Source organism: Rhinolophus sinicus, linkage group LG02, assembly GCF_036562045.2.
Source record: "Rhinolophus sinicus isolate RSC01 linkage group LG02, ASM3656204v1, whole genome shotgun sequence".
Classification (NCBI taxonomy): Eukaryota; Metazoa; Chordata; class Mammalia; order Chiroptera; family Rhinolophidae; genus Rhinolophus; species Rhinolophus sinicus.
Window position 1 is genome coordinate 84,743,232 of NC_133752.1, and position 22,835 is coordinate 84,766,066.

General features: G+C 39.6%; 1 protein-coding gene across 7 annotated transcripts in view; it reads left to right on the forward strand.

Moving 5' to 3' along the window:
- Positions 1 to 1,865: 1,865 nt before the first annotated feature.
- ZNF438 (zinc finger protein 438) overlaps positions 1,866 to 22,835 on the forward strand; it is a 173,392-nt gene continuing 152,422 nt past the window's right edge. For 6 of the 7 annotated variants that reach the window (XM_074324720.1, XM_019731507.2, XM_019731512.2 and 3 more), the window contains exon 1: positions 1,866 to 2,016. The gene's annotated coding sequence lies outside the window, so the exon portion shown is untranslated. Of the gene's footprint in view, positions 2,017 to 2,051; positions 2,155 to 22,835 lie in introns of those variants that run through there. The other variant, XM_074324722.1, reaches the window with a different exon arrangement.

The following is a 22,835-nucleotide window of genomic DNA, read 5'->3' on the forward strand; positions in this document are numbered from 1 at the left end:
CAATCAAAGCAGCTTTATAACTACCAATAAGAACATGCTATTTGAACCAATCAGGACAATGCTATTTGAACCAATGAAACTGTGCAAATTTGGGTCCTCATTTGCATAAAAAGGGACCAGTCAGGGACTAGGGCAGGCACTATCTCTATTAGGCAGGACTCTCCTTTGTCTCAGAGGAGCCCACTTTGGTTTCTATTAGAGGCTGTGTTTCCTGGGTTTGCCTGAATAAAGTTTCTCCTTTTGCTGCAACCCAGACTGGGGACTCCTGTTGGCATTGGATTGGTGGCAGGGAACTTTGGTTGACAGGTACACTAGAATCTCATTGAGAAAGAATTCTAGTTTTGAGGATGATATACATGAAACATTTTGTAAGCATGTAAATAATGTAATTAACAATCTAAAGTTTTCTTAAAAATGTTCTTTTGCAAGGAAAAATATAAATATTGCTATTTTAAAAAACATGTAAAACTTTTTAAACTGCTGTTTTTTTCTATAACTGCTCAAGAGAACAAAAACCTTAAGGTCAAAATTAGCATGTGCAAACTTTGTAAATTTCTTACATCAGTTGCTAATGATCACTAAAACCTTGTATGAAATTATATTAAGATAAAGTGTACAAATACCATCAAAATTAGAAACTTTTTAAAACTTTGATTACTTGGGTTTTTCCTGAATAATACGTGTTTATTTTTACCCAGCTCAGATTTCAAGAGTTAAAGGATGTCATCATTCTTTCCTATGAAAATACTACAGTATTTTCAATGCGAGTGTCAACAAACCATTGTTTCAGATTTTATTTACACTGGATCTGCCTGGCAAAATCCCAGGTCTTATCTAGCCATTTGCCCTGATTCCAAATAAATTTTTAATAGTTATCCTTGCTACCTTGAACACTTCCTCCTTAGGGTGTATTTCCAAGGCCTGTTTTTCCCATTTAATTATTTTTCCCCAACACAGATTTGTCTAGGCCACTTTTTACCATAACTTTTATTATTTTTTTGCTCACCAGAGTACACTAAGAATCCTACAAGCTCGAAATAATGTTAATATTGTCAGTTTTTCAAGACTTTCCTTCTACTGAGCCATTTTTTAACCAGAACTCATCATTTGTAAGAGCATCACAGAGCAGTAACCTGGGCTTGGGCACAGAAGATATCCTCACGTGAGTGGGAGGTGGTGGAAAGTTGACAGTAATGAAGAAGTGTACATATTTGTTTACACAGATCACCGTTTGTTAAATGTAATACAGGTAAATTGTAGTCTGTAAGTAGCTTCATAGAGCCCAAACAGAAAATCCAGTAGGAGGGGCAGAGGCTAAAATCTCAAAAGAAAAGGAGAAAAGCAGCAACGGGATACCGCGTGGTAGGCGGGCACTTGCCTACTCAGCTAGCAGGCGCCGGAAGGGCAGATCGAAGGGGCGTGACCAAGCCTGGAGTGGGCGGGTCCGAGTCGGGGCAGGTCCGGTTGGGGTGGAGCGCGGGACAGGGGCGGAGCCCAGGTGGGGGGGGGTGAGGTCCCGTGGGAGAGGTGACCCCTTCCGTCCCAGGACCCGCAAGCCCCTGATGGTTAGCAAACGGTTGTTTCCACACGTGGAGAATTTTTAACGAACACGTGAGGGAAAGACAGCAGTGTCTGCGGAAAATCTGCCTCAACTCTGGCGTCCTACACCAATCCCCTGTCCAATAGCTTGTTTACTGTGTTCCCGGGGTTTTTCGCCCCCTTCTGTTGATCCTCCCTGTCCCCAGTCACACGCTTTGATCGAAGCTCTCTTGAGCAGCCCCCGCCCTGAGCGTCCGGACCAGCGATCCCGCCAGGAGGCGGCCACGCAGGCTGCCCGCGACTGCGCCCAGGGTCTCACTGCGGGGGCGGGGCCTTGAAGAAAGGGGCGTGTCTCCCGCCTGCGCGCTGGGGGCGGAGCCGTGGGGGCCGAGCGGTCCCGCGCCCGGCGGCCTGACCTCCCAGAACGCCGGGTCCCGTGACGTCACCTCGCCGTGACGCGCACGCTGTAGGAAAACTGTAAGTTTCGGAGGATTCCTACAGATCCCCTGGCCTGCGGGTCTCGCTCTGCTGCTCGCCTTTCTGGTGTTGGTAGTGGCTGTGGGGCATTAGATCCTGGGGCGATCGGGAGAGCCGCCGAACCTGGTGAAGGGACAGGTACCCGCCCAGAGCGGGAGCGCGCCCTCGGGGCGGGAGGGCCAGGAGTGCCCGGAGGCGAGGCCGCGCCCTGCAGGGCCTGCACCTTAGGTCTTCCTAGGGCCGAGAGGGCTCTAGGAGCCTAGCGCGAGGCCAGAGAAGGGGGAAGGTCCAAATGGAAGAGTCTCTTATTTTTCTTTCTTGATAAAGGGACTTCGATTGCCCTAATTCCAGGAATTTGACATGTTAAATCTGGGATAGAAGATTCCTTCAGAGACTCCATATCCAGGCGTCCTTTGGGATCCCGCAAGTGAGCGAAATCATTGAGGACAAGTTTAAAGATAATCACTGACTGCCTCAGTTTCCTTTGTGTGTAAAATGGCGGTAAAGTAGCTTCTGGCCTCTTTAATTGTCATTCCCACGGACTGGGAATTGTTAGAGCACCTGAGATAACACCAACATGTAAAGACAATGGCCATTTGACAGAGGTCTTGTAGGTAGGGACCTTTTTCACACTCTTGCCTCAACTCCCCCCACCGCCCTAAACAGATCATGGACAACACGAGCCTGATGAGCATTCTGAACTATTGTCACCGAACTTGGTGGAACAGAGATGAAGGAAAAACTGGTACCATTATCACAATGATCTAGGCAGTTAGAGATCCTCCTTGTCTGGGTTTTGCAGAGAAAACTGTTAGCGTGCTAGAACTGGTACATTATACTCAATACAGATACACTGAGTTTTGGAGATTTTGCTGTGCCGACGTGATCATCATGCCTGACTGAATACTTTTGGCCTGCAAGGGTTAATACATTATTGATGAGTTAGTATTCTACTATGATACTTCTCAAATTCAGGAACGAGTATTTCTCAGGAACTTTGAACAGAAGAATATTGTACACACCTCAGGGTATATTAATTCTGGAGACTTTAAGATCACATTTCTGTAAATTCAGTTCAAGGGTGTAATAGCCTTCCATCTGAGTTTGAAGAGCCTTAGAGAGCAGGGGTTCTAATTTTTTGTTCTATCAGTTACTAGCTTTGTGTTCAAAGACAAATCACTCAAACTTAGAACTTTCTTTTTCTCTCTACAATGGGAGATGATGGCATATCTGCAGTTGCTTTTCAAGGATCAAATGTGATCATATGAGTCAGTGTGAAAATGAAAGGCTGTCTAAGTATTCTATTGTTATTAAGAAATTAGCATTGGTTCCCTAACCTGTATAAGAGAAATAGAGATGTGTGCATTCAAAGCCATGTTCTGAGTTAGAACTAGAACTAGAGCAGCAAACAAGACAAAATCTCCAACCTAATGGAGCTCATGTTCCAGTGGGGAAATAAGCAACAAAGAATAAGTACATATTATTTCAAATAGTAATAAGTACAGTGAAGTAAAGGAGGATAAGAGAGCAACAGACTGGGAGAACGGGGCAGGCTGTTTTAGATAGAGTCTATCAGGGAAGGCCTTTCAAAGGAGGTGACAGTTGAATCAGTTGAAGTGGTGGAAGAGCCTGAGGTAAGAACATTTCAGGGAGGAATAATAATAGCAGTAAACACTTATGTACAGATTACATGTGAGGCATTCTTCTAAACACAATTAAATTTTTGCAGCAACCTTATGAGAAAGTACTCATTTTCATTTTTATAAATGAGGAAAGTGACAGAAAGATCAAGAATTTGCTCAAGGATGCACAGCTACAGTGTGATAGAGGCAGTATTTGAATTTGGGCAATTCGACTTCAGAGTCTATACGCTAAACAACAATACTGGATTGAGTCACAGTAGGAACAAGGATGGAACAATGCTCTGAAGTGGCCAAAGCATAGCAAGGTGAGAGTGTTGAGAACACAGCAGGGAAGGGGGAAAGTGGTGGTAGGTGATGTTGGAGGGCCAGGTAGACTATGGGGGCCCTTGCAGGCTGTGGTGAAATAAAGATGTTATTCTGAGTATTGTGGAAAACCATCGGAAGTTTTATGCTAAGGGAATACCTGATTTCGTTTTATTGGCTGGAGAATTAACTGTAGGGTCCCCGAGTGGGGAGTTTTGAAGCGGAGAAGATAGGAGAGTATTGCTGTGCCTGGTGGTATCGGGTTAGGGGAGGTACTTGTAGAGATGGTAGTAAGTAGTTGAATTCATGATATACTTTTGAAGGTAGATCTGCGGGTGTGAACTTACGAATGTGGGTTCTCCGAAAACCTACAATTAAATTCTTAGGTTTTAGGCTGGAACAACTGGGAGAGTAGTGGTGCTGTTTACTGAGAGGGGAGAAGGGATTTGAGAAGAAAATCATAAATTCCATTTTGGACAAGTTTTAAATGCTTGGTAGGCTTAGTAACACTAGTACTAGTGCTGCTAGTAATAATAGTAAGTGCTATGTAAGCATAAACTTTACTGGGCAGAGTTTTAAGCATTTTTACATATCAATTCATTGAATCCTTATAGCAGTTGTATGTGCTGGGAACCATTATAGTCTTCAGTTTACAAATGAAAAAACAGGCATACAGAGGTTAAAAGTGACTTGCCTAATGTCACCCAGCTTGTGAGTGATGGAACTGGGATTCAAATCCAAACAGTCTGGCTTCAGAGTCCATGCAGTTAGTCCCTGTAACTACCTCCAAGTCAACACGTTGAGTTGGCAGTTGGATATATGAGTGTAGAACTCAGGGGAATTTAGAGCTCGAGACACACATTTATATTTCTGAAGAGAAAGCCTGCTTTTGTTCCTCATCTAAGCCTTGGTTGGCAGTGGGGAAAAAGAACATAGGCAATGGAGCTGTGCTATCTGGATTCTGTTCATGCGGCCAAGATTCAGTATCTCCATGAGGGTGAGGTCTGTATCTCTTGTACTTCTCTATCTCTAGTCCCTAATCCAATGCCTCCCAAGTAGTAGATTTTAGGGATGACTTTATATGCAGGACATTTGGTTAGGCTTTGGGAGTTCAGAGATGAATAAAACATAGCACTCTTCCTGGAGGAGCAGAGTATGAGGGAAAACCTGTGGGAATAAAACTGGAGTAGACTAACTGCATAAATGCATGCTGATGAGTTCATTCTGGCCTTCTGTAGCCCGCTCCGCCCCATGTACTTAAGGGATAGGGCATGAAGGGGTCAAAGGAGCAAACGAATGCCTAAGCAATTGCAGGATGAATTTGAGGCTCCCCAAGAGTCCTTTTCAACAAAAGAATTCCTCAAAATCTTGCATATTTTACTGTATTTGCATTCGTTTTATTTGGCAATGATATAATTTTTACCAAATGAAAATATTCTGATACTTGAATATGATTGTGGAGTGATGAGTTTTTCCAGTTCTATTACCTCAGTGTTGACAGGGCTCACTAGTGAAATAAGGGAGTTGGCTTGAAATGCTGTTGCTTGCATAATAGAGGGTGATGGAAGGGCTGTGTGAAGTACTTCAGCAGGTTTCCACCAGTTCAAGTGTATCACGCCAAAGTTCCACATAACGAAATAAGTTTGAGTTTCTCTGCTGATCTTCTCTAACATTGAGATACGTATTTTTTTTTTTTTTGTCATAGAAAGGGATCTTGGTACTACGTGTCATAGGTGGAATTATAGATTACATCACTTCTATGTGGAACATTGTAGAACATAGAAACTGAAACAATACACACACAAATAAGTGTCTTGTTTCTGTAGATCTCTTTCAGGGCATACTGCATCCTCATCGCATTTATCACAATTTTATTACTTCCTAACATGAGTATTTCAAATTTGAACCATTCAAAGATTAGATGAAATTATACCATTGTAGATTTTATGATTAATTTCAATTTTTTTTCTCACAATATATAAAATTATATTTTGTTTAGCCCCTTAGCTTTCAGTGGAAGAGTTGAGCTGAATAATAAAATAACACCGTAACTCTAAATGGGAATCTTCCACAAATATAATTGTAGAGATGATATGCCATCTCATTTGGCAGTTCACAAAATTTTAAATCTGCTATTCTGATTTCCCTAAATTTAATGGAGTTGGTAGGCTTAGTATTTATACCACAACTGCAATTAACTTTTTAAAGAACATTGTATATGGTATAAAGTAGCATTCCACCTTAAATGGCCGGTTGATTGCTCAGGCTATGTCACTTTCTAAATTTAGGTTCAACGAGAACAGGTTGATGGTTATTTGTGTCAGATATCTCTCAGCAGAGCAGGAGTGATGGTAAGTCCTCTTATTTGAAGACAGCAGAAGCCACCCTCACACTGACGCAGATGAACTATAGCATCCTAGATAACTATAAAATCCAATTCCTTTTAAACTTTATATTTACCTAAGCAAATTTAAAAACTACTACCTTATGTTAAGAGTACAAATGTAAATAAATGGAAATTGTTTCTTGTAGAAAACTTTGTGTCTAGCCCAATGATGGCATGCAGTGGGCACTAAATAGAGTTTTTAAAATTCCACTTCTTGTGGTTTATTTTATTTTTGCATATTACTTTCAACTCATATGTGTATATATATATATATATATACATATATATATATCATTATATACATATATATGTATATATATATATATATCATGCATATCTTAATACATTTGCAGTAATAGCTGAATTCTAGTTTGTGTACTTTCACGTAATGTTGTTGGAATATATTTAATTAAATAATTTAAGTGGATAAGTAGCACTTAATTTTGATTCATTCCATATTTAGTTGCTGAGAAATTAAAATCTTGAGGGTTGATTTTTTTTTTCCTTCTACATAAACACTAATGGGTGGAAACAAAGTTTTAGTGACATGTTGACCAAGCTGTTACTCCAAAGAAACACCCAAGGAGAAAATTCTTAGACAGGATTAAGCAAAAACAATATGTTGCTAGAAGGGATAATTTAACCGTCACTTCCTACTATACCTATACTTCTTAAGATGTTACTATCCTACAGGCAGCATTCTTTTATTTGGTTTTCATATTAAAAAACTGCTAGTTTCAAGCTGCATTCTAAGCCATCAATCTAGAGAGAGAGAAATGGGAGATAAATATTGGAATATAGTACTTTGGATTTAGCTCAGTGGATCTCAACTAGGGATAACTTTGTCCCCTCCCCCAGCTCGCCCTGGGGACATGTGGCAATGACTGGCTACAATTTTGGTTGTCACAACTGTGTGTGGGGGGCATTGCTCCTAGCGTCTAGTTGGTGGAGGCCAGGGATGCTCCTAAATATCTTACAATGCACAGGGCAGCCCAACAGCACAAGTGATCTAATTCAAAACATTAATACTGCTGATATTGAGAAATCCAATATATAACCCACCCACCTTTCCTTCCTTCCTTTTTTCTTTCCTTTTTTCCTTCCTCCCTCCCTCCCTCCCTCCTTCCCTCCCTCCCTCCCTCCCTCCCTCCTTCCTTCCTTCCTTCTTCTCCCTCCCTCCCTCAGTAGGTTTCTTGACACTGTAGGGGAGGGGTAGCTCTTTGGGTCTTGGGATGGGCCTAAGAATTAAACTGGTGTAACACAGGTTAACACGTTGCGTATGGCGGGGTTTAAATCCCTCATAAAGATTCTCGTGATCCATATGCAATGTGTTAATAGGAGAAAAACATACACATTTTATTAAACATCACATTTACATGGGAAGCTTCACAAAAGAATGAAGACCTGAAGACGTTACCAGAACAGAAAGCTTTTATACATTTTAGATAAAGAAACAATAAGTTTGTGAAGAATTGACAAGGCAGAGGGATTTGGACTAGAGGTAATATATGATGAAGAAGTAACTGGGAAGATAAGGGTGAGTTTAACAAGATTTGTTTGTATGGATTTTTCTCCCCAATTCCCCATCTTGTGATAAGAACGTCTTCCTTCCTCCTGGTACAAGGAGGTACCTTTCATATGGGAGTTTTGTCCTTTGCTTTCAGGAAGAAAAAGAAGAGTCAGGGTATCCATGTACCTGTTATTTCTTAAGTACCTTTAATTCAAAATAATATGTCAAAGTGGCATTTAAAAAAAAATTGTTTTTTTTTAAGGAGGGCGCAGCTCACAGTGGCCCATGTGGAGATCGGACCGGCAACCTTGCTGTTATTAGCACTAACCAACTGAGTGTTTTAACCGGCCACCTGTAAAGTGGCCTGTTAGCTTTATGGCTTTTATATTTTGGGGAGACATTCTGGTTTACTCAATGCCTGCTTCATGTTGTCACTTGAATCAGTTGGTAATTCGTTGTAATCCTACTCTGATAGGACTTGAGTGGCAATTTAACTGAGTTTTGATAAACTATAAGGTAGCACTACTTGCTGTTTAGAATTTATTTTTTGAGAACACTAAGTCGTAAAACAGTCCAAAGGGATGGCTCTTGGCTGTATTTGCGTATACTTGGGTGAAATACCCCACCCAGCACGATTCCCTTTGCAGTCTGATAGAGGGATTTATATTTGGGGTAGGACTCCCATTCATTCTGATTTTCTAATTAGAATCCATATTATTCTCTTTAGCCATTTTTTATATCAAATTTGAAGCTATTTCTCTTTTTCACCATGCTGACATAAACATCAGACTTACTTGACTTTAACTACAAGCAAAGTGATAACATAATGATTGGTTTTTATTTTCCTTTCTGAAACATTTAGAGTTCATCTTAAGTGAGGACATCATTTTTGTAAGGTGGTAAGAGCTCGTGGTAGTCATTTTATTTTCTGGATTGGAAAATTTAAGAAGAGATTCAGTTTACCTAAGTAAATCAATTTCAAAGATAGGATTTAGAATTTACGTTTTCAGATCTTACACAACCAAGCCAAACTCATTTACATTAGATCAAAAAGAATATCTACTTAAATATTTGATCAGTTCTTATTTTGTTTGGAGATTTATTGATGATATTCAATTCTTGATGTAAGTTTAAGTAGCTGGAAATTTTAATATTTCATACAATACATCCATTGGCTGAATTTGGACCATTGATAATATGAAATTGTGGGTTTGGGATTGAGAGAAGGAAGAGGTGATTGGGCAAGGATTATAATTAGACTCAAAAGGTGAAGATTCCCAACTTTCTATAAAACTGAATTATTGTAACAAAAATTTTTTTTTTATCTCTCAATCAAAAGAGTTTAAACTGTGATAAAGAATAAAAGTTATTTATTTGAGTGTAGCATTGTAATCCGAGAAACAGATTCAGGTAGCAACCCCAAATGAGCTCTGGAGAGAACAAAATAGTCAGGGTTTATAAAGACAAAAACCACAAGCTGGGACAAAAGACATTTTCCTGTTGGCTACTTAACATGGTATGATGGCTAGTTCAAAGAGGACTGGCCAAATCCAGGTAAGGAAACTGCAGTAAGCATTGACATAGAAACAAGGGTTGAGGGGGCACGTTTCCAGGATGTATTTCTAAGACAAGCACAAAAGTCCGAATGTCCTAACCTTGTCTGGGGGTGAACATGGGTAAGTCTGACTTTCTAATGCCCTTCCAACTGCATTTGGGGACCCCCTGATATTAGTACTCTATTTTAAATATTTTGGTCCACACTTCCATTAAGAAAAATGCTAATACCCAAGTTACCATAATATTTATCGTATTATTGAGGGAAGAGACCACCCCTCAAGTGTGGCTGAAACAAAGCTGAATTTCATACTTGTTAAGCAAGAGAGAGACCTATGCTTGCAGAATACAGCCCTCCAAATAGGCAGAGATGTACTTAGATAGGATTTTGACGAAGCATGGAGTTTTAGGATTGGCTTGTTTTCAAAACTGAAACAATTGAAGGATCGGCCCACTTTAATCTGGGAGTTTAGGGACTGGGTGACTTTGAGGAGCAAGGGTACTGAAGAGGGGCGTGGCTTATTGGCTGCTTTCCTCAGTTGTGTACTTAACCGGAAAGGTTGAGTAGAGTTTAAGGATTGATTGATTGTGGAATATTTAAAACCCGTTCTATGGTTACTTGTTCCCAGCTTGTGACAAGAGCCAAAGAATAATCATTTTCTTTCTTGAAATTAGAGAATAGGTACTTTTTATTTTCCACATTTATATCAACCATTTATGTTTGCAGTTGTACTAACATATATTTGATTTTGCTTTTTTCCTGAAACAAAACAAAACAACAGAAAAAACCAAAATCAAAAACGAGGGAGTGCGGTGAATATCATTTGTTTTCCTTCTACCAGACTCAGACTCAGGATTATATGGTATTTGGGACCCAGATTGCTTCAAGGATTATTTTTATATGTAGTTAAAAAGGTAATATGTTATTTATGGAAATACTATAATGCATTAAACATTATGCTGAAATCTGTGTTACTTTTAAGTCTATTTTTCTCTGTTGTGGGAGTGTCATATCACATGCCTGCCAAAATTAGTCTTGATGGATCTGAATTATATATCTAAACGTTTGTTGTTTTTGCTGTTGTTAGAGATACATCTAGAAGCGATTACTTTTGGAAGTTAACTTGTGATTAATTAATTCTTATCAACATTTTAGAAGGTTTAATGACTATATTGCATGTCTTTTATATAAGGTAGGTGGAATCATTTTAGTATCTGTGAATCATTTTACCACAATTATTTTATCATAGTACCATTACATAGTATTTTGGTTTAATATTTATTTCAGAATATTTTTATTCTTCAGAATGAAATAAAGAGCTATTTATGGCTATTTACCAGAACTGTAACAAAAAGTAGGTGTTTTTCTAAATTGATCTCCCTCAGTAACATTTTAGTTTTAAAAATATTTTCCTATATAGATGCTAAAATAAACTCAGAGAGTATTCTTTATCTTAGAAGTCAGAGAAGGCAAAATGAGTTTTTGATATACTTTTTATTTTGTATTGAGATGTTATTTAAAATACCCGACATACTCTATTTATATTTAAAATAAGATGATAATATTTTTAAAAGAATGGGTGCTATTGTGTGTATATACAGCTCTTCAACCTACACCTTTTGTGTCTTACCTCTTCCTTCCAGTTAGGTATTAGCCAGTGATAAAGCTATATTAGTGATTTAGATAAAGCGTTTTTATATGAAAGCTTTTTGAAAATGTGAAGGCCAATTGTTTCTGTTTACAGTCCAAATTTCTGACCTGCTATGATAGTTAATCGTAAGAGGGTAGTCTTAATCCAGTATTAAAATTAATATTATGATGTTTATTAAAAAGCTATTATTTACTAGATGGTATGCAAATGTTTTTATCCTTAACATTTACATTTTATAAATTTGTACTTAAATAGGTAGTTAAATTTTCTAGGAAAAACTTGTCTTAGATGCCTGAATATGGTTACTGTGATTATTTCTGTGCTGTCTATAATATGACACAATGGATTTCAAATGTGTTTTTTCTTTGTGCATATGCAGTGAATAGTGGGCCTTTTATTGCCTAGTGATCTGATTTAAAAAAACAAAATCAGGTGATTTTTTTGTAGTAAAATAGAAAAAAACAAGGGTTATATGCTCTTCAATAAAAGCCTTATTTTCTAGTCTTTGATAATGTAATGGATGTAAAATGGTATCTCGCAGTTTTAATTTGTATTTCTTTGCTTACTATTGAGGCTGGGCTCATGATTCACTTGTTAGCCATATGGATTGCACAGTTGCCAGATTTAGCAAATAAAAATACAGGACACTGTTAAATTTGAATTTCGGATAAAGAACAAATGAATTTTTAGTATACGCATATAATATACAATGAGTAGTTGGGACATACTTATACTAATCTTTTTTCATTGTTTGTCTTTAATGAGGCATTCTATACTTTGTCTGACAACTTTAATTTTACCTTCTGTGAATTGTCTGCTTCTGTCTCCTACCATATTTTCAGTTGCATTTCCTGTCTTTGTTGTTATTTTTCCAGAGTTCTTGGCAAATATTAGATATCAAATCCCTTGTATTTGTTTTTTTTTCTTCTTAATGTTGCAAACATAATGTTCCAGTCTTTTGCCTATCTGTTAACTTTGTCTGTACTGTCCTTTGTTGCATAATAAGTCCTTAATTTTGATGGAGTCAATTCCATCACAATTTCCTCATGTTGTTTATACTTTTGAGATCTGTCATCACTCAGGGTTACAAATGTATTATCCCACTATTTCTTTCTTTAACTTCATAGTTTTATCTTTTGTATTTAGATCTTAAATTCATTTAGAGTTTGTTTTATGGAAGAGTATTAGGAGATGAGGTGAGGGAGGTAATGAGGGGAGCAGATTGCATGAGGATTGTAGGCCATTGTGAGGATTTTGGTGTTTATGCTAATTGAATAGGAAACCAGTGGAGGTTTTGCACAGAGGGTGTTAGAGGCTGAAATATGCTTTCAAAAAAAACCTGATAGCTGTTGAAAATAGGTTGTGTGAGGTATGGCACAAACTGCTAATTCTTGTTCAGTATCTAGTGTTTCCTTCTTTTAGTACCACAACTCTGGCCAAGCTGGATACATGACTACCTACTTAGAGACTGTATTTTCCAACTTCCCCTTCCTGTAGGTATGAGTGTGTGATTAGGTTTGGTCCAATTAGATGTGAGCAAAAGTGGTAAGTGCAACTTCTGGTTTATCTATTTGAAGATAAGATACTTGTCCTGTTCATCTCCCCACCCTAGTGCCCCTTCCTACTGACTGGAAAGCAGCAACAACAATAATGGCAGCAACTGCCTGGAACCCAGAGATAGAAGTCCGTGATGAGTAGAGCAGAGCCATCCTTCATCAGCCTAGGTCCCTGGATGACACTGTGGAGCAGAACCAATTACCACTTACCTTCCTCCCCACCTCCCTCCTTCCCAGCCACCGACCTACCTCCGTATTGTTTCAAGGAAGAGAATAAACTTTCTTGTTTGAGCCACTGCATTTGACATCATTTTATCATAAGAATTTACCCCATACCCTATATAATGCCGAAATTGGTACCTGAAGTGAGGTGTTGCCATGATAAAAAGCTAAAATGTGTGGCACTGGCCAAGTGGTTGGTCAGCAAACAGTGGGCACTATGTTATAGTTTACAAAACTGGTGACAGTGCTGCAGTAAAACATTTGGTGAAACTGTCACCTCTAATCACTTGGAAGGCACTGTGTCTATCCAGCTTGTACCTTTAGGGAAGTGGTTAGAAAGACTGCTAACATGAGTTGACTACTCCTTGCTGCTTTAGTAAGGAACTACAAGAGGGTGTTAAATAAGGAAGTGATTAGCTAGTTTGCAGTTAGAGTTGGGAATATAGTTTTGTTAAAGGAGTTTCTCTTTGCCCGTGGCCTGTGCTCTGAATTTACGGAAAGAACAGTAACAGAGTTGGAAAAAATTACTTCTGTGTCCCAAACCGCAAGAGGTAAGATTCATTCTTAGGAACATGCCATTAGATTTTTCTTGGCCAGACAGTGGAAGCCAGTCCAGGCAAGGATCAAATTAAGGCTTTACCTTCCCACTTGAACCATCAGTTAAGCTAGATAAAGCTCCAGTTACAAATACAAAGTCTCACTTCCCTACAACAACAAAGGTTTACTTCTCATGACAAGTCTCTGGCTCTGTTCCACATGGTCTGTTACTTCAAGCTGAAAGAATAGGCTTTTGGGGGACATCGCTATTCTGTGGCAGAATGAAAAGAGGTACGGCAGAATCAGCTTAGAAGTGGCGTGCTCTTCTTTTGTTCGTATTTTATTGGCCAAAGGAACTCCAATGGTCGAGTCTGAAATCAGTCAGGCAGGAAGGACCATTTCATGTCCCATGGCATGCCCTGATGTAAATAGGGTGTAATGGTATAACCCTGCATTTGGGAATCAGATGACCTCAAAGTAGCTAACCTTAAATCAAGGGGGTGAGAGATGTATCTGCCATAGATGCCAGCAAACAAAAGAGGAGAAATGGTGAGCCTAATACCAACGACCAGAATAAATTTGTAGTTGTCGTTACTTTCACATGGCACTGACTGAAGGCAAACAGACGTGTTGAATTTTTGAGAGGATTATGTTGTCAAAGATGCCACAGATTTGCCTTGAAAAGCCTGTGATGGTTTGACATTGACTCCTAAAGCAACCCGTGACACCCCGAGTTTGTACCAGCTCTTTGCTGGCTATTTAGAGCACATATTGTCCCATGTCTACTTACATGTATGTGTCCAGAAAGATAATGGAAAAGTAGACTCTTCCAGAAGCAATGCCAGGCTCCAGCAGATAAATTGACAAAGGAGATGCGCCCCTACCCCACAGAGAACAGAAATAAGTTTAACCAAGGGAGGGACTTGCTTCCTTGGTAGAATAGGGATTCTTTGCCGTCCCTGTCCAGCAGTATTTTATCATTCCTAAGAATATTTATTTGCCGTTCTTTTCAGAATGAAAGACTTATTTGCACTATCTTATTTGCATTCTATTGTATGTTGGGTGTGATGGTGGTGGTGGAGAGCAAAGGTTACTCGCTTTTTATTTTGTAGCTCACCGGACTGGGATGGAACCAAATCAATATCCGTTGACGAGGTTTTTGCATCACCCAGAGATTGCAGACTTTGAGCTGAATCCGGCAACTGCATGGGGCTTTAGGTTATCCCTTTAGAAAGGAGATGATTGTTGCAGGGTGGGAAGGATGCACTCCTACCTCTGATGTTTAGCGAGGCACATAGCGCCTACATAGAAACTGTGTTTCTTAGGCTCCTTGTAGCCACATGGAGGCTACATGTCTAAGTTTTAGCCAGTGAATGGGAGTGGAAGTGATGTGTGCAACTTCGAAAGCACATTTGTATTAAAAATCTGTTTTGTCACATTCTTTTCCTTCTACCCCCTTGAACAAGGTGTTGGTGAGCCAGCGCATATCATCTACACAAGGGCAGTGGCCCAGGGAGTGGAGGGACAAGAGAGAAGGGACTGCTCTCTACCTTCATGGAACTGCGGGACTGTTACGTTAGTGAGACATAAACTCCATTTGTTTGAGCCACTACATTCTTGGTTTTCTTCCATCAGAATAGCCTACATTCTAGTTAACACAGATGGCAGTGATGTAAGGGAACAAAGTTAGATTTGTTCCTAGTGATTTTTTTTTCAGTTGAAGCTTTTGATTTATATATTCTTTCTATGAAAATTTATTTTTCAAATTGTCTAACAGAGTTTAGAAATAAACTCTTTTTACTTGACTATCACTCCTATTTTGATTATGATATATTCCTTTTTATTTCATATGCATATGTTTTACATGTTTATGTAAAATTTTGTATCCTGATATTTTCATGTGATGCCCATTTTCTTTGTCACTTTGGAGTTCTTATACTTGCACAATTATTGTTATGTAACATTAGTTTTATCATACTTTACTTAAAATCTCATTATTGTTGGCCGCTGTGGACTGAATAGTGTCCCCTCAAATTCATGTTGAAGCCTTCACCATTCTCCCCACCCTCCAATATATAACTATATTGGAGCTAGGGCTTTTGAGGAGGTGATGAAGGTTAAATGAAGCCTAGGGTTAAATGATCCTACAACTGGTACCCTCCTAAGAAGAGAATGAGACATAGAAGATCTCTGCCATATGAGGACACAGTGAGATGATGGCCGTCTACAACCTAGGGAGAGAGCTCTCACCAGAACCTGACCGTGCTGGCAGCCTGACCTTGGATTCCTGGCCTTTAGGACTGTGAGAAAATAAGCTTGTGTTCTTTTGTCTCCCAGTTATGGTGCTTTGTTATGGCAGCCAAAGCTGACTCTGACAGAACCCATGCTTTTAACCGCTACACCACGTATAGAGGCTTTTCTCAGTCAACAGCAAACAGACTGTGAAGAAAGCTCCAAAAAAGTTGAACACCAAAATAGAATAGTGTTACTGAAGCCAAGAGACAAGCATTTTAAGGTGAAGGGTGTTGATATTAAATTGGGGGGCTCTAGTAAATTCTGAGTGAATTTTCAGTTAAGAAGTCACCTGTGCTTAGGAGAGACAGTTTTGTGTTTGCAGGCAAAATCCAGTTTGCAGAGGGTTAAGCAGTGAATTGGGGTGGGGTGGAGCGGTGAAAATGTGAGTTTAGACGGTCTTCCAAGACACTTGGCTGTGAAGGGAAAGGGGTAAACAGGAGAGCACAAGGGAGGCACCAGGTGTGGGGAAGTTTCTTAGTTTTGTTTGTTCATTTGTTTTATGATGAGAGAGATGTAAGTATTCACATGTAGTGGGGGGAAAGCCAGAAGAGAAGGAGAAATTGAATATGTGGAGGGGAAAGCCGATAAATGATGACATCAGATCCTTAAGGAGGTGGGTGGGTGGCTTGAGTCCCAGAGCTCTGGTTGAAGGTTAGCTTTGGGCACAAAGAAGGACGTCTTTCCTCCACGCAGCCAGGAAGGAGGTCAGAGTGGGTATATGGTTGTTGATCATTGGTCAGTTGTTGGTTGTTGGTCAGTGGGGTGAGGAAATTGAGGGAGTCTGACCTAATAGCTTTTCCTTTGTTTCTGTGGAGGTGATGCCATTTGCTGAGTGGTGGGGAGAGTTGGAAGCTAGAAGAAAGTGATGGAAGTTTGGAATTTAATCTGTGAAAGGTGAGAGGGAGCTGATTGGGAGCCCCTCAAATGATGGATAGCAGTAAGCAAGGGCCTACCGAGATGGGAGACCGTGTGTTTGCAGAATCCCCATTCGCCATGTTTGTGGCTTTTTACAGAAGTGATCTCTAGATGGTTGGGGTGAGAGTGAAAAAGTAAATCCTTAGATTGGTTTAGGGGAAGGACAAGCTGGTAAGACAGTGAAGAGTTTAGGCAAGGGAGTGGGCAAAGCTGGATGATCACATCATAGGTTAGAGGGGGCAAGAAGTGAAGCCGGGGGCGTGGGTAAGAGATCAGGAAAAAATGCAGAGGAGTTGGGGAAAACCTGGACACTAAAAATATTTAAGATCAAGTATGTTTTATTCATTTGTTTGTTCAATAAATATTGAGCATTTATCTTCCAGGCTGGGTGAACCATCAGAAAAGTGAAACAGTCACTTCTCTAATTCAAACCTTCCAATAGCTTTCCCATAGCACTTGAATAAAATCCTAAATCTTTATGGTGGCCCTAATATATCATGTCCCGCATTAATTACCGCTCTCCTCCTCATTCACACTCCCCAGTGGCTGGGCTGCTCCTCCAGCAGCTCCAGGCCGGGCTCTGCTGTGCTGTTTCCTTGCCCACGTGTGCTGCTCGGTCCTCACCACATTCCAGTCTCTGCTCAGGGACACCTCTTCCAAGCGCTTCTTCCTGTTCACAGTGTCTAATAACAGCAGAGGCATCACTTTGTAGCCCTTTACCCTTCTCCATTTTTCTTTTTAACATTTTCTTACAATCTGAAGCCATAAATATATTTGTTGTCTACCTCCCACTAGAAGCAAAATCTACCAGGGCAAGACTTTATTTTGATAACTATTTTGGTCTAGGTAGCCATACCACATTGGTTATTTTATGAGAATTGATTGACAATGGGACTTAAGGAATCTAGAGATCCAGAAGGATAAAAGGTTGTAGCCTGGAAGTAGCATATTGTAGGTGGAGATTTCAACAGTTGAGTGCTTCTGGGTGAAGGAGCCCATTGCTGCTCCTTTAAGCAGACGCACCCACTCCACAATAGGCATTCTTTTCAGTGGATAAAGGCCTGACCCCGACCCTTGGCTCATACCACACCCTTTCCTGTTTTTGACTCTGCTTCTCACCGGCTTCATTATTCATTCTCCCATTTTGTCCTTACGTTGTCTTCCAGATCCGATAGATATTGTTGTCTGCCTGGCCAAGACTTCCTCTAGATTTAGAATTTCAGCCCTGTTTTCCCTCAGTCTGAGTTCAGACTTCAGAAAACTTACACGAAAGCCTAGTACGTAAGACAGGTAGAAGTGAGGGACCTGGAAGTCAGGAGTGCCGTGCTCTGCCCACTGACAGCTATTCTCTGTCCCCCAGAGCAGCCCGAGGCAGCGCCAGAAGACCCCTAGCCTCCCAGTTCACAGTGTGGGGAAGCCCTGCGTGAACTGTGATGCTGCCTGCTTGCTGCAGGCCATCCCTGGGGTCACCTCAGGTCATGCTCTCCCTGCTTGGCCCCTGCCTTCTTGCTCCTTAGCACCTAGCTAGTCAAACGGCCGTGTGTGCACCCACCCTCCGGGTCCAGAGGGGTGTCTGAGGGCACTCAGAGCCATGAGCGAGGCATGGTACCTCTTCCCCTGTGTTTTACTTGCTGACTGTTATTTAATTTACTAAATTTGCACCATTAAAATTAATGTAGTTCTAGTTCCTTCTCAACAAATTCTTATATTGACCCTAATTGAGAATGTTAAATTTTATATATACATATATATATATATAACAAAAGAAACTGGGCGTGTTATTGTTGAGAATGTAACCTTTGTGTGAACTCTTTAAGGGGAAAAACACAAAACTAAGAAATTTAAAGCTGGTGTGGGCCGTGTAGGGCTGTGCCTTCAGTCTTCTGGGGTTATTCAGCCCCTCTGCTCTGTGTAAGGAATACTTTGATAGACAAGGTTAGAACTACCTTTTTAAGTTGTCAGCTTTTTTCTGTATTCTTGTTTTTATGTATAATGGAGCTATTACAACATTTTTATTCAACATGAGGTAGGAATTGGCCATGATATATACTTTGAACCTTCAGGCTTTCTGGATAAGGTAAAAATTATGACTATTTTCTTCCTTTAGTCACAGTTTCATTTTGACAAATGTCATTAAAGGAAGCATTGCTGCATGATAAAAAGGATTCGTAAGAGCCAAGTGATGGCCTACTATACTGAAGCCAATACTTAAAACAAGGTCATCCTAGACCACAGGATAAGTTTGACACTTTGGATTGTTTTTTAAATAAAGGATATCACTTGCATTAAAATCTGTCATGGTTCCTGTGAATTGAGGGTGGATCATTCAGCATTAAGGTAAAAATTTCTTTGGACTATTTGCTATTAAGAAATTGATTTAGGCCTAAAGATTTTGTACAACACTGCCAAATTCTAAGACTAATGAGGGCAAGGATTTGACCATGTTCACTGATGCATCCTGAGTTGGGAGTAGCACCCAGCGCCTGACATGTGACACTGAATAACAATTTTTCAAGTGAAGAAATGAACCATCTTTGATGCAACTGTGGAAATAATACTGACAGCATCAGGGTTGAATGATGGAAAATTCCTGGTGTTCTGTCACAATGTTGCTATCAATATATGGCCTCTTTAAATTAAATAAAAACAGGCGCAACTCTAAGCTTTCTTTTGAGTCTGTCAGTTGTCAAGTCTATTGAATCATGTGACACGCCAATTCTATCTATGAAATGGGGATGGCAACACAGAATCTGTTGAGTGCACGTAGCTACACTAAGATGAGATGAGATATATAGAATGGGAGAAAATACATGCAAATGATATACCTAATATTGTACTTGTATCCAGAATTTATAAAAAACTCTTATAACTCAGTGTTAAAAAGGATAAATCACCCAATTAAAAAATAGGCAAAGGATCTTAATAGACATTTCTCCAAAGAAGATGTACAAATGGCTAATAAGCATATGAAAAGATGCTCAACATCATTAATCATAGGGGTATGCAAATCAAAACCACAACAGATAGCACTTAGAGTCACTAGTTGGTGATATTCAAAGATAATAAATGTTAAGGCTGTGGAGAAATTGGAAACTTCTTACGGTGCTGGTGGAAATGTAAAAGTAGGCAGCTGCTTTGGAAAACAGTTTGGCAATTCTTTAAAAGGTTAAAACAAAGTTATTAGGTCAGTGCAAAAGTAATTACGGTTTAAAAGGTTGAAAATAATTGCAAAAATTGCAATTACTTTTGCACCAACCTAATACCATATGTTACCCAGCAATTCCACTCTTGGGTATATACCCAAAAGAAATGAAAACATACATACATACGTATGTATGTACATGAATGTTTATGGCAGCATTATTCCTAATAGTTAAAAAGTAGAAACAACCCAGATGTCTATCAATTGATGAATGGATACACAACGTATGGTGTATCCATACAATGGAGTATTATTCAGCAATAAAAAGGAATGAAGTACTACTGCGTGGCATGCTACAGCATGGATGAATCTCAAAACATTATGCTAAGTGAAAGAAGCCAGACAAAAAATTGCCACATGTTATATGATTCTAGTTATTTGAAATGTCCAGAATAGGCCAATCCACAGGGAGAGAAAGTAGGGGGCCGGGAGGGTTGGAGGAGGCAGATGGGGAATGACTGACTGCTCACGGGGAGGGAGTTTCTTTTGGGGATGATGAAAACGGTCTACGATTGTGGTGGTGGTTGCAGAACCCTGACTGTACTCAAAGCAATGAATTGTACACTTGAACAGGGTGAATTGTATGGTATGTGAATTATATCTCCAAGCTGTTAAAAAATGAATGAGGTAATATGTGGGAATATACTTTGAGCGATTTGAGAAGATATCATTGTTACTGTAATTTCACTGTAAGGCCTTTAAATAGTAGCAGGATGACTTAGATATTTTTCCTTACTTGCAGGCCTCTGATTTTTATGCCATGATTCAACTTGATAAAGCAATATAAAATATTGAAAATGTTGAAACATAAAATGAAAACTGCTTGGCTTATTATTTTTATTTAATAGGATTTTCTGAATCAGTTAATTAGTGATAAGTAGAATGTGTCATTAAGGAATTAGCTTTTAGAATCATTAACATTTTAAAGCTGGAAGAAACTTTAAAAGTCATCTATTCTAGACCCCCTCATTTTTTTATTTTTTTATTTTTTTTTTTTGGTGAGAGAACTGAGAGAACTACAGAGGTTAACTAAGGTATCTTTGTTAACTCACATATTTTACTCACAGAGTTGAGTAAGTCCTAGAACTGAGTCAGTGTTCTTTCTTTTGACTACTATTGCTTTTGGTGCTGTTCATAGTATTAGCAATGATAATATCAATAGCGGCTATTGAGATGCTTCCTATGTACGGGCATGCTGTTAGGTACTTCATACATGTTCTCTTGGTTAATCTACACAAAATTTATGAAGATGATTTGTTTTATTAATACCTGTATTAATTTCCTATTAGTTCTCTATTGCAGCTGTAACAAATTAACAAGAACTGCATGGCTTAAAACAACACAAATTTATTATCTTACAATTTTGAAGGTCAGAAGCCCAATGTGGGTCGTGTGTTGGCAGAGCTGCATTCCTTTCTGGAAGTTTTAGGGGAGATCGGTTTTCTTGTCTTTTCCAGCTTCTATAGGCTGGAAAAGAATTTCCTTGGCCCCTGGCCTCCTTCGGTCTCAAAGCCAGCACTGGCAGGTTGTCTTTCTCACATGCACCGTTTCTCTGGTTCTGCTGCTTCTGTGTCCCTCTTCTCCCTTAAAGGACCCTTGTGATTACTTATGACCCTCCTGAATAATCCAGGATACTCTCCTTATTTTAAGGTCAGTTGATTAGCAACCTTAATTCCACTTGTAGCCTTAATTCCCCCTTATCATGTAACATAACATAGTCGCACATTTCAAGGATTAGGATTTAAATATCCTGGGTGGGGGAGGGGAGAGCACATTCTCCTACCACAATCCGTTAATTAGATGACCAGGTTTAGGGTCAGTGAGGTTAGGTACATTGTCCCAGGCCATAACACGAAAGAGCTGATGTTTTAAACGAGGCCTGTTATTTAGCATGTTTCTCATGGTAACATGGTCTTTTCCATAAATGCCATTTGATCTTGGTCAGGAAAAGTAAGTAGGCTGGTGAGCAGTGTTCAAATAGTAAATAGCTCTTTCTTATTAAATTACATTTAATTTAATAATATCAAGAATAGAATATTTTATGGAACAGTTGAAAGCATGGCATAGAAATATATTTATTGATATGGGAAGATATTTATGACTCATTAAGACTTTCGATTCTTTAACCCCTCCTCCCATTTCCCTATATTCATTAGTTCCTTCCTGTCATCAATTCCTTCTTATCCAGCCTAGCTGCCTCAATTCAAATTTCTCTCCTGAAAATTCCCTCCATTCCTTTGTACCTCATTGATCTCTCTTATCTGGCAAAACCTCAGGACTGGATGAGCCTCCCCTACCTCCCTGTTGGTTTCACTGTAATGATATACTCAGCAGCCTCAAAATCGCACAGTAGTCTTCCCACGTGCCTCTATTATCTCACTCCCCACAGCATACCTCCTTCATTCTTTCAAACCTCTTTCCCGCCACCAGCGATGCCTGCCATTTTAGCAACTCTCCATGCAGGTGCCCGCGGCTGAGCATCGCTCCTTTTCAGGAACACTCTTCTCTGGGCCTCTGTCATGCCACTCTTTTCTGGTTTTCCTTTTCCCATTCTGACTGACCCTTTTTAGTCCTCTGTATTGGTTCTTCCACGTTTGTCTGACTTTGAAAGAGGTTCCTCAAGGTTTAGTTTTTCTTTTTTTCCCCTCACTTTGTACTTTGGGTTTTAAATATGATCTTTTTGAATAAGTCTTCCATATTTATGTCTCTAGCTCAGAGTTTCTCAACCTTGGCACTAGTGAGATTTTGGGCTGGATAATTTTTTGTTGTGGGGGGCTGTCTTGTGCCTTGTGGGATGTTTAGCAGCATCTCTGGCCTCTACCTACTACATGCCAGTGGAACACAACACCTCTCTCCTACGTGTGATAACCAACAACGTCTGTACACATTGCCAGATGTCTCCTGGGGGGCAAAATCACCCCCAGTTGAGAACCACTTATCTAGCCTAAAGCTTTCTTCTGAGGATCTTAGAATAATGTCTTTTGAACAGCAACACTTGAATGTCTCATAGACAGCTCAAATTCAGCATGACCACAACTCTTCCT